The 13960-nt window shown below is 47.5% G+C and overlaps 1 protein-coding gene across 12 annotated transcripts in view; it reads right to left on the bottom strand.

The window, feature by feature from the left end:
• Window positions 1–8689, bottom strand: part of NAV1 (neuron navigator 1) — a 288276-nt gene extending 279587 nt beyond the window's left edge. For all 12 annotated transcript variants that reach the window (XM_017896463.1, XM_017896464.1, XM_017896466.1 and 9 more), the window contains exon 1: window positions 8288–8689. The gene's annotated coding sequence lies outside the window, so the exon portion shown is untranslated. The remainder of the gene's footprint in view (window positions 1–8287) is intronic.
• Window positions 8690–13960: the final 5271 nt, after the last annotated feature.

Genomic DNA, 13960 nt, shown 5'->3' with positions numbered 1-13960 from the left:
TATGAAACAGTTCTGTCAAATCCAGTATTAATGGGCGTGATTGTGGTACTGTAGTTTCATAGAAGAATGTCCTTGTTTGGCCGGGCGTGGTGGTTCACACCTGTAATCTCAGCACTTTGGGAGGCCGAGGTGGGCGGATCACCTGAGGTCGGGAGTTTGAGACCAGCCTGAACAACATGGAGAAACCCTGTCTCTACTAAAATTACAAAAAAATAGCTGGGCATGGTGGCACATGCCTGTAATCCCAGCTACTTGGGAGGCTAAGCAGGAGAATCGCTTGAACCCAGGAGATGGAAGTTGCAGTGAGCCGAGATCGCGCCATTGCACTCCAGCTTGGGCAACAAGAGCGAAACTCCGTCTCAAAAAAAAAAAAAAAAAAAAGAATGTCCTTGTTCTTTGGAAATAACATGCTTAAGTGTTGAAGGATTAAGTATCATGATGTCAACAAATTACCTTTTTTTTTTTTTTTTTTGGAGACAGAGTTTCGCTGTATCTCCCAGACTGGAGTGCAGTGGTGCCATCTCAGCTCACTGCAACCTCTGCCTCCCGGGTTCAAGTGATTCTCTTGCCTCAGCCTCCTGATTAGCTGGGATTACAGGCACCCACCACAATGCCCGGCTAATTTTTGTATTTTTAGTAGAGATGGGGTTTCACCATCGGGGTTTGGACCAGGATGGTCTAGATCTCCTGACCTCGTGATCCACCCACTTTGGCATCCCAAAGTTCTGGGATTATAGGTGTGAGCCACCAGGCCTGGCAACAAATGACTTTTAAGTGGCTCAGAAAAATATTATATAGATTGATTGATATAGAGAGCAATCTAGCAAAATGTCAACAATCAGTGAATGTAGACATTCATCGTACTAGTCAGTGTTTCACCTTCTCTACTTATTTGACAGTTTTCAAAATAAAACCTTGTGTGGGGGGGGAGCTTGCACCATAGGAAAGCACCTTAACTGTCATGTAGCCCTTTCCCCTCCCCCTGGGAACTAGGCATGGGCCTTGAGGGTGCAGCTTCCACAGTCTCACCCAGTGAGGTCGGGGTAAGTGTGGCTGACACCTTCCTAAATCTCCTTGGTAAAGCGGACTATACCCAGAGGGTGATGAAGAGCACAAAAAGCTGGGGTCCAACAGGCAGCACGCAATACTGCAGACTGTGCCATGCAATCCAGCCCTCCTCCTGAAGCTCTGGGGAAGGAGAGCCAGAGGGCCTTACAGAATGGTCCCAGATGAGAGACAAGGCAGGCAGCTGCTTCCTGTGGGTCCTGGCTGGGGCCCCCTAACCGTGTGTCTCATCAGCTGTCTCTCCTTTGTTAAAGGAAAAGCAGGAAGAGAGCAGTTGGTATCTTGGCATTACCCAGAACCCAGATACTCCTTCCCAGTCAACTCAATTATCTGCACCAATGAACTGGGAAAAAGGCACCGGTAACTGACTCTTGCAGTCATTTATTATGGACCTATTCTATGCTATGCTTGAAGTCTACCAAAAAATTAGATAACACCAAAACAAGATGAAATAACTACACAACAAACAGTAAATAGCAAAGATACAGTCAGACTCTCATTCCTTTATGCCTTCATTTATCCCTTCTGAGTCAGCCCAGTTCTCAGGTTTTCAGGGGCAATCTACAAATTGAAAAGAAAATCTGCTAATAAATAGGTGATCTGCCTATGGCTGACCTGTGCCAGTAAGCTCGTAAGTGGAGTGGTGCACCTCATTCCGGACACACCTTCAAACAAGAGAAACTAGCATTTTAAGGGTGATGCGTATAATGAGGAAGGTAAGTAAGAAATAGGATGAGGCTGGGCGTAGTGGCTCATGCCTGTAATCCTCAACACTTTGGGTGGCAGAGGCAGGAGGATCACTTGAGGCCAAGAGTTCAAGACCAGCCTGGCCAGCATGTAACTGGAAAAGAAAAAGCTGCATGCCTGGGTGACAGAGAGAGAGACTCTGTCTCAAATAAAATAAAAATAAAAATTAAAAGAAAGAAAGAAAAGAAAAAAGATTAAATCTGGCATTTATTAAGCACACACATTGAGCATCCCAGAGACTGAGTCAGGTCTGACATGGTCTCATTTGATTCATGCAGTCACTCTTTGACTATATTTTTTGAAATAACCAGATCATAGGAATCACTGCTGCAGGTGTGGGGTTGTGGAGTGGCGAGGAGAAGAGGGAAGAGGTTAACATTAAAAGCTGAGGCAAGTTGGAAAACACTGTCCCAGGAGTAAGGGATTTTCAGTCCATTTTTCCTGGGGAAGAAACAGAGTCTCTAAGAGCTTCCATGGCCTGCCTAAGGTCACACAGAGTGTAGCAATGACACTCATGTGGAGGATATAATTTCAATTGCCAATATTTCCTAATGCTCATCTCGCTAAGGACTTCAGGTGCAAAGCCAATGTTTGAACCTTGACTTCAAGTCTTGGTTATGTCATGGTCCACAATCCTGCTATTACATCATACATAAATCTTCCTTGAAAAAACCTGGGGACACATCCAGTGAAGATCTGAAGGAAGTGGGGCTACCGAGACCAGAGAAGAAAAGATGCATGGTAGTTTTTCCCAAATATTGAAAGGCTGACACTTTGTAGGCAATCACACTTATTCTGCACGACTTATTTTGAATATCCTCCACTTTATTCAGGGATGCATTTTAGTGAAGCCCGCTAAGCTTTTGGGATCTTTCACCAATGAGTGGAAGTCATGTCCATGACAGATTAACGTTAAGGAGGAACTCTGAAAGAGCTGTCCAAATATGGAATAAGATGATTTCAACATAGTGTTGCTGGGAATGCCCTAGCAACAGAGGTGTCCAAGCTGGATGACCTCTGAGGGGGATGTTTTAGGGGGATTTGATGTATCTGGAATAGAAAAAGCTACATGACACTTAAGGTTCTTTCCAACTTTGAAAGTTTAATTCTACGGAAGTTGGCATATACTCTATTTACGAATGGATTTTAAAATCAGGGAAGGGATGTAAAGTGGGTCAGTATTACTGACCAGATGGGGAGGGAATTGCATCATTGAAAGCTGTGACCAGTCAAGGGTTCCAGGGAATAAATCAGCTCAACCATTGAGTAGTTCTAACCCTCACAGTGCATCAGAATCACCTAGGGAGCTTTTAAAAATGACAGACACTGAAGCCACATTCCAAACCAAGTGAAGCTGAATCTCTGGGGATGGGCCCAGGAATCGGTCATTTTTAAAAGCTCCCCAGGTGGTGCTAATGTGCAAACCAAGACGGAGAACCCCTGAGCTAGAGGAAATGAAACCTGCGCTGAGGCTGGGCGTGGTGCCCTCTGAGTCTCAGGATGACCAGGAATCAGTTCATCTCTGCATCAGGGCCAGTGTGGCCCCTCCGGCTAGAGGGAGTTGGTGGGAAATTGGAAGACAGGAAGATAAAGCCCTTTAACCCTTTAATGCCTAACTTCTTGTTATTAAAAAATGTTTACAAATTCATAGAGATGGGAAGTAAAATGGTGGTTGCCAGGGCCTTGGGGAGGGGGGAAGGGGAATGGAGAGTTACTCTTTCATGAGTATAGAGTTTAAGTTTGGGAATGTAAAAAAGTTCCTGAGATGGCTGCTGGTGATGGTTATACAACAATGCAAATGCATTTAATGCCACTGAACTAATGACACTTAGAAGTGGCTAAAATGGTAAATTGTAGGTTGTACATATTTACCACAATACAATTTTTAAATGTTTAAAGTACACTAATCATAATGAAAAGTATAGTTAAATACGTCAATCAACCCTAATGTACAATGGTAGCACTTAGGCAAATTTTATCGTCTTTTTAAAGAAAAAAAAACAAGAAACTTTGCAGATTAAAAAAAAAAAAAAAACCTTCAGAGGGATTTATCCCAGGAATTAAAGAGTGGTTCGACATAAGAAAAACAATCAGTGTGATGTCCCATACTAATACAATAAAGGAAACAGAAAGCAAGTCACATGATTATCTCGAGTGATACAGAAAAAAAGCATCTGACACAAAATTCAACACCCATTTGTGATGAAAAAAAAATGCTTAGAAAACTAGAAATAGAAGATGATTTCGTCAACACAGAAGACATTTATGAAAAGCCCACAGCTAACATCACACTCACTGGTGAAAGGCTAAAATCCAGAAATCCCCCTAAGATCAAGAACAAGGGAAGGATGCCTGCTTTCACTGAAAGTTCTAGCCAGAGCACTTAGGCAAGAAAAATAAATAAAAGGCATTCAAATTGGAAAGGAAGATGTAAAACTATTTCTATTCACAGCTGACATGATCCTATGTATAGAAAATCCCAAAGAATCCAAAAACAAATAAGCTACTAGAGCTAATAAATTCAGCAAAATTGCAAGGGACAAGATCAACATACAAAAATCAGCTGTGTTTCTACACACCAGTAATGCACAGGCCAAAAAGGAAATTAAGAAACAATTCCATTTATGAAAGCTTTCAGAGCATCTGAGGACTGGGTATCAGAACAGTCTTGCAGTCTTTTGAAGTGGAATCATCTTGTTAGTAACGGTCCTTGGCAGAGGCACATGCATCAGCGCCTTTAATTTTGTATGCATATTAGTGCATCTCATATTAAAATTAAGTAGAGCAAATAGATCTGATGGGGATGGTAGTGTGAACTGCACAGGACATGTGTCAGAACCTGAACCACATCCACAGGCAGGTCAGAGTGGCCTGAGTCTCAGCCATCCTGCCTCACTTCACGTCTCAAGAGTCACAGGAAGCTGGGAAGCAAAATTGCAGGCCTCTCAGAGGAAATCAGGCCTGAGTCAGCCTTCCCAGGAGGTTGAGGGAACAGATTAGGCCCAGGAAACTGTTTACCGTGGAGGGTGTTTTTCGCTAGACTAGTTGGAGGGGTATTTTTAAGTTGAAGAAGGAACTAAAAGTGTTTTTAATTATTATTTTTTGTGTGCGACTAGGGGCCAGAAAGACGAAGTGTTTGCCAAGTATTGCCACATTTCTTAGCTCTCCATGTTGAAAAGCTGATAGGTGGTTCCATCCCAGAGATAGCTCTCTTGACCCTTGCTATGTTTCTGTTCCTCTCTCTCTTGCTAACAGCTAAGTAACATCTGCTGAGATGGAAACGCTAGGAAGATAAAAATTTCCAGTGATTTGTTGAAAGGGAATGAGCCCTAAACTGAAAGCCAGAAGCCCTGCATTCTAGGAGGGCTTCTGCAGTACCCCAACTGTGTAGATCTGAGTCCATCCCTTCCCTTCAGTGGGCCTTCATTCTTGTCTGTAAAGGGGAGAAGGGCAGGGGTTGGGAGGAGTAGAGATACTTTCAACTTTGACATTCTGATTTTTCTTAAAGGCCAAACCCTTATAAGAATTCAAAGGAACTTTAAAAGAAGAGGGAAGTGACACTGATTGGAAATAGGAAGGCAAAAAGAGCAACAAATTATAAAAGATGGATAGGAGACTTTTCTATTCTAGGCCACTCCTTTCTACTGGGCCCAAACTGAGTTGATACCAGAGGTTCACAGGGACTCAGGAGGGGACCAGATTAGGCAAGAAAGGAAAAATAGCACAAAGAGTGACAAAGTTTAACTCTTGTCACCCAGGCTGGAGTGCAATGGCGTGATCTCGGCTCACTGCAACCTCTGCCTCCCGGGTTCAAGCAATTCTCCTGTCTCGGCCTCACAAGTAACTGGGATTACAGGTACCCGCCACCACGCCCAGCTAATGTTCATATTTTTAGTAGAGACAGGGTTTCACCACGTTGTCCAGACTGGTCTCGAACTCCTGACCTCAGGTGATCCGCCAGTCTCACAGGCATGGGCCACTGCACCTGGCCAAAACAGCATTCTTGTTTTCAGTTTCCCCAGTCCAAGGCTTACCAAAGAAGCCAGATCCCAGAAAAAGCCCAAATATTCAAAGCTTGCCTACTTACCTGTGGGCAAATCAACACTTTTTTTTTTTTTTTTTTGAGATGGAGTCTCGCTCTGTCGCCCAGGCTGGAGTGCAGTGGCCCGATCTCAGCTCACTGCAAGCTCCGCCTCCCGGGTTTACACCATTCTCCTGCCTCAGCCTCCGGAATAGCTGGGACTACAGGCGTCCGCCACCATGCCCGGCTAGTCTTTTGCATTTTTTAGTAGAGACGGGGTTTCACCATGTTAGCCAGGATGGTCTTGATCTCCTGCCCTCATGATCCACCCGTCTCGGCCTCCCAAAGTGCTGGGATTACAGGCTTGAGCCACCACACCCTGCCGCAAATCAACATTTTTAGGGACTGTGTTTTGAGGAAAAAAGAGGTGGAGGGGGTCTGGGGGAGCAAATCAACTCCCAAAGAATGAATAAATGGCACTTAAGTGAGATGGGAGGCCTTTGAATGCTACTTAGATTTTCTCCACAATTTTATTAATTTGGCAAACATCTATAAAGTGCCTACTGTGTGCTGAGTGTTGTGGATGGTCAGATAGGGTGTTTGGCTGGAAGGTACTCACAAGAAGATAGGTGTGTGCACAAACACCCAAATATCTAAAATACAAAGCATGGCACACTGACAATCAACAAAAACAAAAAAAACACAAAGCGGAATGTGAGACCTGCCCCAAGGGAAATCAGATAAACTGCTGAAGAAGTTCAGATTAAGGGCTGTTCTCTTTCACCTGGAAATGGTGTTCTCTTTCACCTGGTGTTCTCTTTCACCTGAAAAGTTCAGGAAATAGACCCTACGGGCTGGAGCCCAAATCTGAAAAACTTTCTTCATTCTTCCAACAGTAGCAATTTTTCCTGGCTCCACTTTACAGAAGTGAAAACCAGGACAGAGACGTGAGGAATTATTTGCCCTCTGATCATCCAGGTGATTAGCAACACAGCCAGATAGAGAACTAAAAGCTGATGATTGAAAATTTCCCCTAGAAACCGGTGGTGAAAGCACATATCACTAGGAAGCTCATCTTAGAAGACGAAATCCACAGAGCTGTTCCCTCTGTCTCCCTTCTTAGGTCAATCCCAAAGACACACCAACCAAGTCAAAGAAGGATTTTTTTTTTTTTAAAGTCATAAGCAAGCTGGAATCATATACATATATCTGGCCTAAAGTAAGCCAAGGTCTCTGCAGTGTCCCATCCTCCTCCTGGGGAGGCCATTCTTTGTATGAAGTCTTCAGCCCCATTACAAGTGAGTTGCAGGGGACCTCATGTACGGGGAACAAGAGCTAGCCCACAAATGAAAACCCAGGAAAGCCCTCTGCTTTTGCACAGTGAACGAACGTGGCCACAGGCTTCTCAGCATTGAATTTGAACGAGCCAATGGTATCCCAATCACTGAAACAGGAAGCCAGATAAACAGCATGTTATCAAGGGGGGATCCAGCTCTTCCCTTAAGCCGGCGCCAGCTGCGCCCTGTGACTATCCTAACAAAGTCCCATTGACTCACCAGCTGATTTTCCTGTGTTCGGCTCCGGGGGACAAGGAACCCTCTCTGCCGGGTGGACGTCACCCCTACACACCGCCCCCGCCACCCGCCACCCGTGTCCTCTCCAGTTCCTGCCTCCCCTCTGCCCGCTGCAGACTTGGCTGCTTCTTTATCCTATGACCAGCTTTTATCGGCTCTGAGGATTAGCAGGGACCAGAGCCCAAGCCTCGGGAGCGCTCAGGTGAGCTTCCCGTGATCACCCAACTTCTGCATTCTCCTCCCTCCCCTCTCCTCTGGGACCACTTTCTCCCCTCCCAGACGCACCGGGAGGGCGCCAGAGAGGACGGCCTCCGGGAGATTGGCGGGAGGGAGCTACTCGGCGCATCCCTGGAGTGCAGGGAACGTTTTCTGGAATGGCCCGCAAGGTCACCTGCCCCAGCTGTTCCGCTGGCTCCTGCTGGGATGGGAGGAGTTAACTCTTGCTTCAACGAAAGGCAGAGGTGAGGATAGGGTGTGTGCCTGTCGTGTAGGTGCGAGTATAAGAACGCAGCACCTGGTGTCTCCTGATGATAAGATCTCAACGCACTTTAAATTGTGGGTATTTCACAACAAGGAAACTGAGGCTCAGAAGGACTGAAGTTAGGCAGCCCCCCAGAGAGTCAACTCCAGAATCAAACGCGCAGTCAGTCCCATAGGGATCGAAGGGGCACACACCTTCGCGGGAAGCCGCGAGCATCTTGGTTGTTATTTATTCCAGCGCCTCTCCAGAGCCCAGCCCGCAGCCTCCCTCGGGCACCAACCTCCCCTACTCCGGGGCTTGGTCTCGACCGCGCAGGACCTGCCAGCCGAGCCCCGCAAAATGGGAAGCGGCAGACCCCCAGCGCCGCGACCGCGCTACCGCCCCGCGCCGGCCACTCACCGGAGCGTCTGCCCGCCGGGGCTCCGGGATCGCGCCGCCACCGTGCAGAATCGCGCATCCCCCGGGGCAGCGCGGGTGCGGGGTCCGCTTCTCGCGAGCACAAAGTTTCCCGGGGCTCCCCAGGCCGCCTTGGCCCCTCGCACCAGGGTTAGCGTCAGCCGCGCACTCCGGCTCAGGCCCTGCACTAGGGCAGCCGCCGGTCCCAGCCCCACAATGAGGAGGGAGGCGGCATCCTGAACAAAGTGCCGTCCCCCCGGGCCCGGCGGCCGGGGCGGAGCCTCGTGACCCGTTGCCCCAGGCACACGCCGGCTGCCTCCACGGCGGGCCCAGGAGGGGAGTGCCCAGCGGCCGGGGGGCGGGCAGGAGGAGAGAATCTGCTCCGATCGCCCTGGTTTTCCTCCCCCTGCGCTGTGCCAGTTTAACCCGCAGAGGGGCGGAGGCATGGGTCCCTTCCAGACTTTGTCATTGGAAAGCTATTCCCGTAACCCTTTGCTGCCTTCGCCTTCCCGCCCCGCCTCCAGGCTGGCCGCAGAAAGGCGGCTGCTCGGTGGCGGACCCGCGAGCTGGCAGGGCAGGAAGCCTTTGCACAATTGAGCCCTTCCTTTGCCCGGGGACCCGCCACCGCCACTTCCAGGCCGGGCTTCCTCCCTCCCCCACATGTCGTCCGGGTACCGCTGGTTCAGCCGCAGTTCTTCAGGAGAAGCGGACAGATGGATGGGCCAGCCTCTCCACCCGACTTCTCACCCTGGGCACCCACCTCCTTTCTTTCTCCATCCCACTGAACCGTTATGCTGTCTGAGCTGGGACTCTTAGGTACCACAGAGAGGGGAGGCCCCGCAAGTGCCCCGCAAATAGTAGGTGCTCAGTAAAATAAGTGACTTCTCCCCACCTTCCTGACAGCCGATGCCCCTCCTCCTTCTTCCAGGGACTTGGGAGTGGGACGAGGGGGAAGAAGAGGAGAAAGGAAACAACAGTACCTGAGGGGAGTGAATGGGACGAAGGCCCTCAGCCAGAACCAACTGCAACCTCTCTGAAGCAGTGCAAGCCCCCTGCCTCCTGGCCTGGGGACTTCCAGAGTCTGCAGGAAGAAGGCAGAAGGAAGTCAGATGGCCTGAGCTTTGAAGCAGGCTTTGAGCTACATGGGAGAAAGGGAGTAGCTGTGGCTCAGGACCCAGCAGATTCCCCTGCTCCAGCCAACAAATATGAGTACTGATTTATTCCCAGGGCCATGGGGTTGCAAGTTGGAGGGCTGATGGATAGAAAGCAAAACTGCCTACTCCCTGGGAGGTCTCAGAGCTCTTTGCCAGCAAAGTCAGTGTGAGCAGTCAGGATGAGAGCCCTTGAGTCCTCCCTGAACGCCCTCACCCACTCAGTCAGGCCACAGTGACTTTGAATATGGAGAGATGAGACACCCGACAATGGACAAGCAGTGACATTCAAGAAGTTCCCAATGGATCAGGGAAAAAGATTTGTTGTATGATTTTTGTCCGTGAAGGGAATGAATTGCCTTTTGGTGAGGGATAAGGGGGTGGACTGCAGAGTGACACCCTTACCCTCTGTATAAAGACTAGAAGTGTGGGCTCTTAAGGCAGACTACATGGGTTCAAATCCTGGCTCAATGATTTTTTAGCCATGGGAACTTAATGAACTCTTTAACTTGTAGCTACGTTTCTTCATCTGTAAAATGGGATAATAATGGTTCCTAGCTCCTAAGAGTGTTGGGAGGATTAAATGAGATAGTATAGGTGATACACTTAGCATAGTGCCTGGCACATAGTAAATACTCAGAAAACATTAGCTGTTACTTTGATCTGGGAGTTCTCTAACTCTGTGCCCAATTTGGCATTCAATGATGTGCTGGCTAGAATTCTTTTGTGCTCTTCCCAGTCCTGCAAAGGGGAGCCTAGTCCTTTAAGAAGAAGCACTGTCCTTTCTTGAGAGCTCATAAGGTGGGACCCCAGAGACCAAGGACCACACAGTAGGCATGCAAATAACTATCAGAAGGTGAAATGACTCCTTGACCCAGTGTGAAGCTGGATGCATAGCCCCATCCACATTGGTAATGCTGGCATGATGTCATTCCTTGGGTGCTACCCAGAATGGAAAAGAAAGCCAAAGCTATAATTTTGTAAGAGTTAGATCTCTTCCATCACTACATAGGATCAATATTTCTCTCCCACTTATGAGTGGATGCTCATACAAGTTCTCCCTGACTCTGCTCCAAATGTCCCAATCAATCTGGGTGACGGTATCATTTGTACCCCAAATCTCAGCATCACACAATATACCCAGGTAACAAACCTGCATATGTACCCCTAAATCTAAAAAAAAAAAATCAGAAAAATGTCTCACTCACAAATTTCCAGCAGTGAACCTGTATATGTAGGCAAACATAATAGCATGTGGACAGGTTGAGGGAGGAAAGAGTAAAGGGGCCAGTCTGGTTGGGGTGACAGGCAGAGGATATGAAAGCTACTGAAAGAGAAAGTGGATAGGACAGAGCAGCAGGGAGGAGAAGCCAGAAGTGACTCTGGACAGAGCACTGTTTGGGTAAGAAACAGGGTCCCCGCCCATCCCAGAAGTGACCTCTGCCAAATGCCTACTTTGTGAGTAGTTTTTGTCTGAACACAGTGATGACTCAGTTGCTCTGAGTCTAGCAAATGGATTTTCCTTAAATATGAAAATCAATAAGAGGTAAAGGCAAGGACCTGGCTGTGGGGAGGGGAGGATGGAGAGAGTGGGAGAGGTGCTGGGGCGTGAAATGGTTGGTGAGTGATGGAAGGAGGGAGATTCAGGTTCACTGCAGGAGACCTTTGGCATCGTCACCTGAACACCCACTCCCCACCGGGAAGGTGGCCTCCAGGTCCTGCTGGCCTCACTAAGGCTCCTTAAAACCCAACAGCCCCCCTGTTCCCTTCTTCCACAGCTTAGAGCCAATCCTGCTTTGGGGCAAGATGCGTAGCAAAAGGAGTAATGTCAACCTGACAAATAAGTTTTTAAAAATCAGCCCAGAAGCTTGCTGCCACCCCCCATAGAGTATCAGACCTGGCCTCGGACGAGATGAGAGTTTTGGGAACCCCGGGAAGCATGGCAAGTGACATGCTCAGCTCCACCCAGCCTGATTTCTTTGGGGATTTTGCCTATTTTCCTACCATCTTGAGGTCTGTGGACCAATGCTAATTTGTTTCTCTGCTTGGGTTATCTGACATGGGACTTTGGGGATTTGAACACACTCACAGCTCCTGTGTTCCACGTGGCCCACGGGGAGACCATCTTTACCTTTCGGACTCTCTTGTTTGGGGCTCCCAGTGCAGTTTGTAAGGTCCTTGGCAAGGATATGAAAATAGCACATTGCTTTATTTTCTTGAGCACTTTAATAAGCGTCACTGGAGCTTCTGAGGTGGAGTCCGAAGCAGCTTCTGACTTCCTCCTCTGAAGCACAGTGGAAAAACACTGGGCCCAGCTTCAGAAGACCTGACTCTATGCCTTGGTTCTGATGCCGGCTGAAATGCATCACCTCAGTTTGCTCATCAGTAAAAGGGAGTGTTGACACCCAGAGGACAAGAATATCCACCTTCCAAGGCCGTGGTGTGTATTCAGTGAGATCGCGGAGGAGAAAATGGTTTATGCAGTACTGCTCACATATAAGTAGAAGTGAGATTATCAAACAGAAAGCATCAGCTCACATTCCCAACCCCGCCCCACCTCCCCACCCCAGTCAGATTCACTCTGGTTATGGGCTCAGTGCTTGAAAACCCATTTTTCAGTGACAGAAATCTGACTGTCCACTAACAATCCTTGTCCTTTCTAGCTTGATTCATTAACCAGTGAGGGGTTTCCCATGCTAATGGAATGGGGTCAGACGTGGGCAAAACAGGCATCTCCATCCTTGGCCACTCGGACCTCATGACTGGACCTGGAGCCCCTTTAAGAAGGGCCCTCTGTGTTGACTGTTGGAGCTTACAGGGACCTGGGAGAAAGAGTCTATGGGGAAAAGCTGTCAGAGTAATGAATGTTTTACGAGAGTGAGCGAGTCACTTGGCCTTATCGGGAAGATGCTGTTTCTCACTCTCTCTCTGTTACCAGGAAGTGAGATGTACTGAAAGCCATCGTGGTGTTTTTCCAAAGATGGCTTTTGAAGAGGAGGTGTTTCTTTAAGGGGCCCAGGAGAACAGGGGTGGGGTTTGCAGGGAGAAAACCTGCCCCTTTAAGAAGCCTGGTTCTGGCTGTGGCAATCCTGTGGTATGGAAGATAATAATAGTCCCTACTTATATAGCATTTGCTGTGTGCCAACTGCTATGCTAAGCATTTAACATATATTAACCCATTTAATCTCCACAACAACCCTATGAAATCTGTACCCCTTTTTATCTCCATTTTACAGTTAAAGAAATTGAGGTCAAGTATCTTGTCTGGGTCTCAGCTAGTAAGTGCTAGAGGTAGGATCTGAACTGAGGGAGTCTGGCTCTTGAGTCCATGCTTTCAAATACTACATATATGCAGAGGAAAGGAGTCTATAGCAGTGTGGAGAGCTTGGTCATGTACTAGTTCAGCACATTTTTTTATTTCTTTTCAACAGCTTTATTGAGGTACAATTTACAGACTATAAAAGCCACCCACTCAAAATATACAGCTGTAAATCTACAGAGTTGTGCAACCATGACCACAACCAAGTTTTAGAACATTTTCACCACCCTAAAAAGCTTCCTTGTTCACTGTGCATGTTTTAAACTGAGTCTCAATTTTCTCAACTGTAAAATGGGAACAACAGTGCCTGCCTCATAGGCTTGTTATGAGCATTAAATCAACATGTAAATGGCATATGGTAATGGTCAACAAATGTTACCTATTATTATTATAGTCTCTTAGAGTCACTTAAATACAGACTTTTAGAGCTGGAAGTGGGAATGGTCTTAAAGACAATCTAATCAAACTCTCTCCTTTAACAGATAAAGAGATAACGGTGCCAAGATGTTAAGCAACTTGCCAATTAAGGGCACAGTAAATTTAGTGGCAGAACTGGGAATGAAACCCAAGTTTCTTGGTTGGTACTTCAGTCCTCTCTTATCTCCTGAGAGACTTTCCACTTGAGGCACAGGGATCTCATTGTCCAATACCCCCTTCACCCCCCATCTTTGCCATCTTTGTGGGTGCCTCCAGAGCAATGCTGACTGGCAGGCATGGACCCTGGGACTTTGCTTGTGCTGGAATACATAGCACTCTGGCTTTGGAGCAGGGAATGTGGCTGAGGCAGGCTGGGTGCAGAATCAGAGGACAAGACCCAATGTGGAGGCTGAGACAGGAATGTCCATTGTCAGAACAGGGAACGCATTGACTAAAAGAATCCAGGACACAGCCAGTCCAACAGTCAGCTAGTCTCTGTAGAGCCAGCTTCACGGGCATGTGACCTGTGCAGTCACATGGGGCCTCAAGCTTAGAAAGGCCCCCTGCTTGGTTTAATGCTTTGTTGTTGCCATCTTGAAATTCATAATGATTTTCAACAAGAAATGTCACATTTTTATTTTGCACTGGATCTTGTCAATTATGCAGCTGGTTTTGTCCATGTGGCAGCAGAGCTGCAGCCAGACTCTTAAGGCCCTAGTAAGGAATAGTGTCTCTCCACTCAGAACTTACTCACGTGCAAACTGTCTGTATAATACATAGTCATAGAAT

Source organism: Rhinopithecus bieti, unplaced genomic scaffold, assembly GCF_001698545.2.
Source record: "Rhinopithecus bieti isolate Rb0 unplaced genomic scaffold, ASM169854v2 scaffold_24392, whole genome shotgun sequence".
NCBI lineage: Eukaryota > Metazoa > Chordata > Mammalia > Primates > Cercopithecidae > Rhinopithecus > Rhinopithecus bieti.
This window is presented reverse-complemented; position numbering and strand designations above follow the sequence as displayed.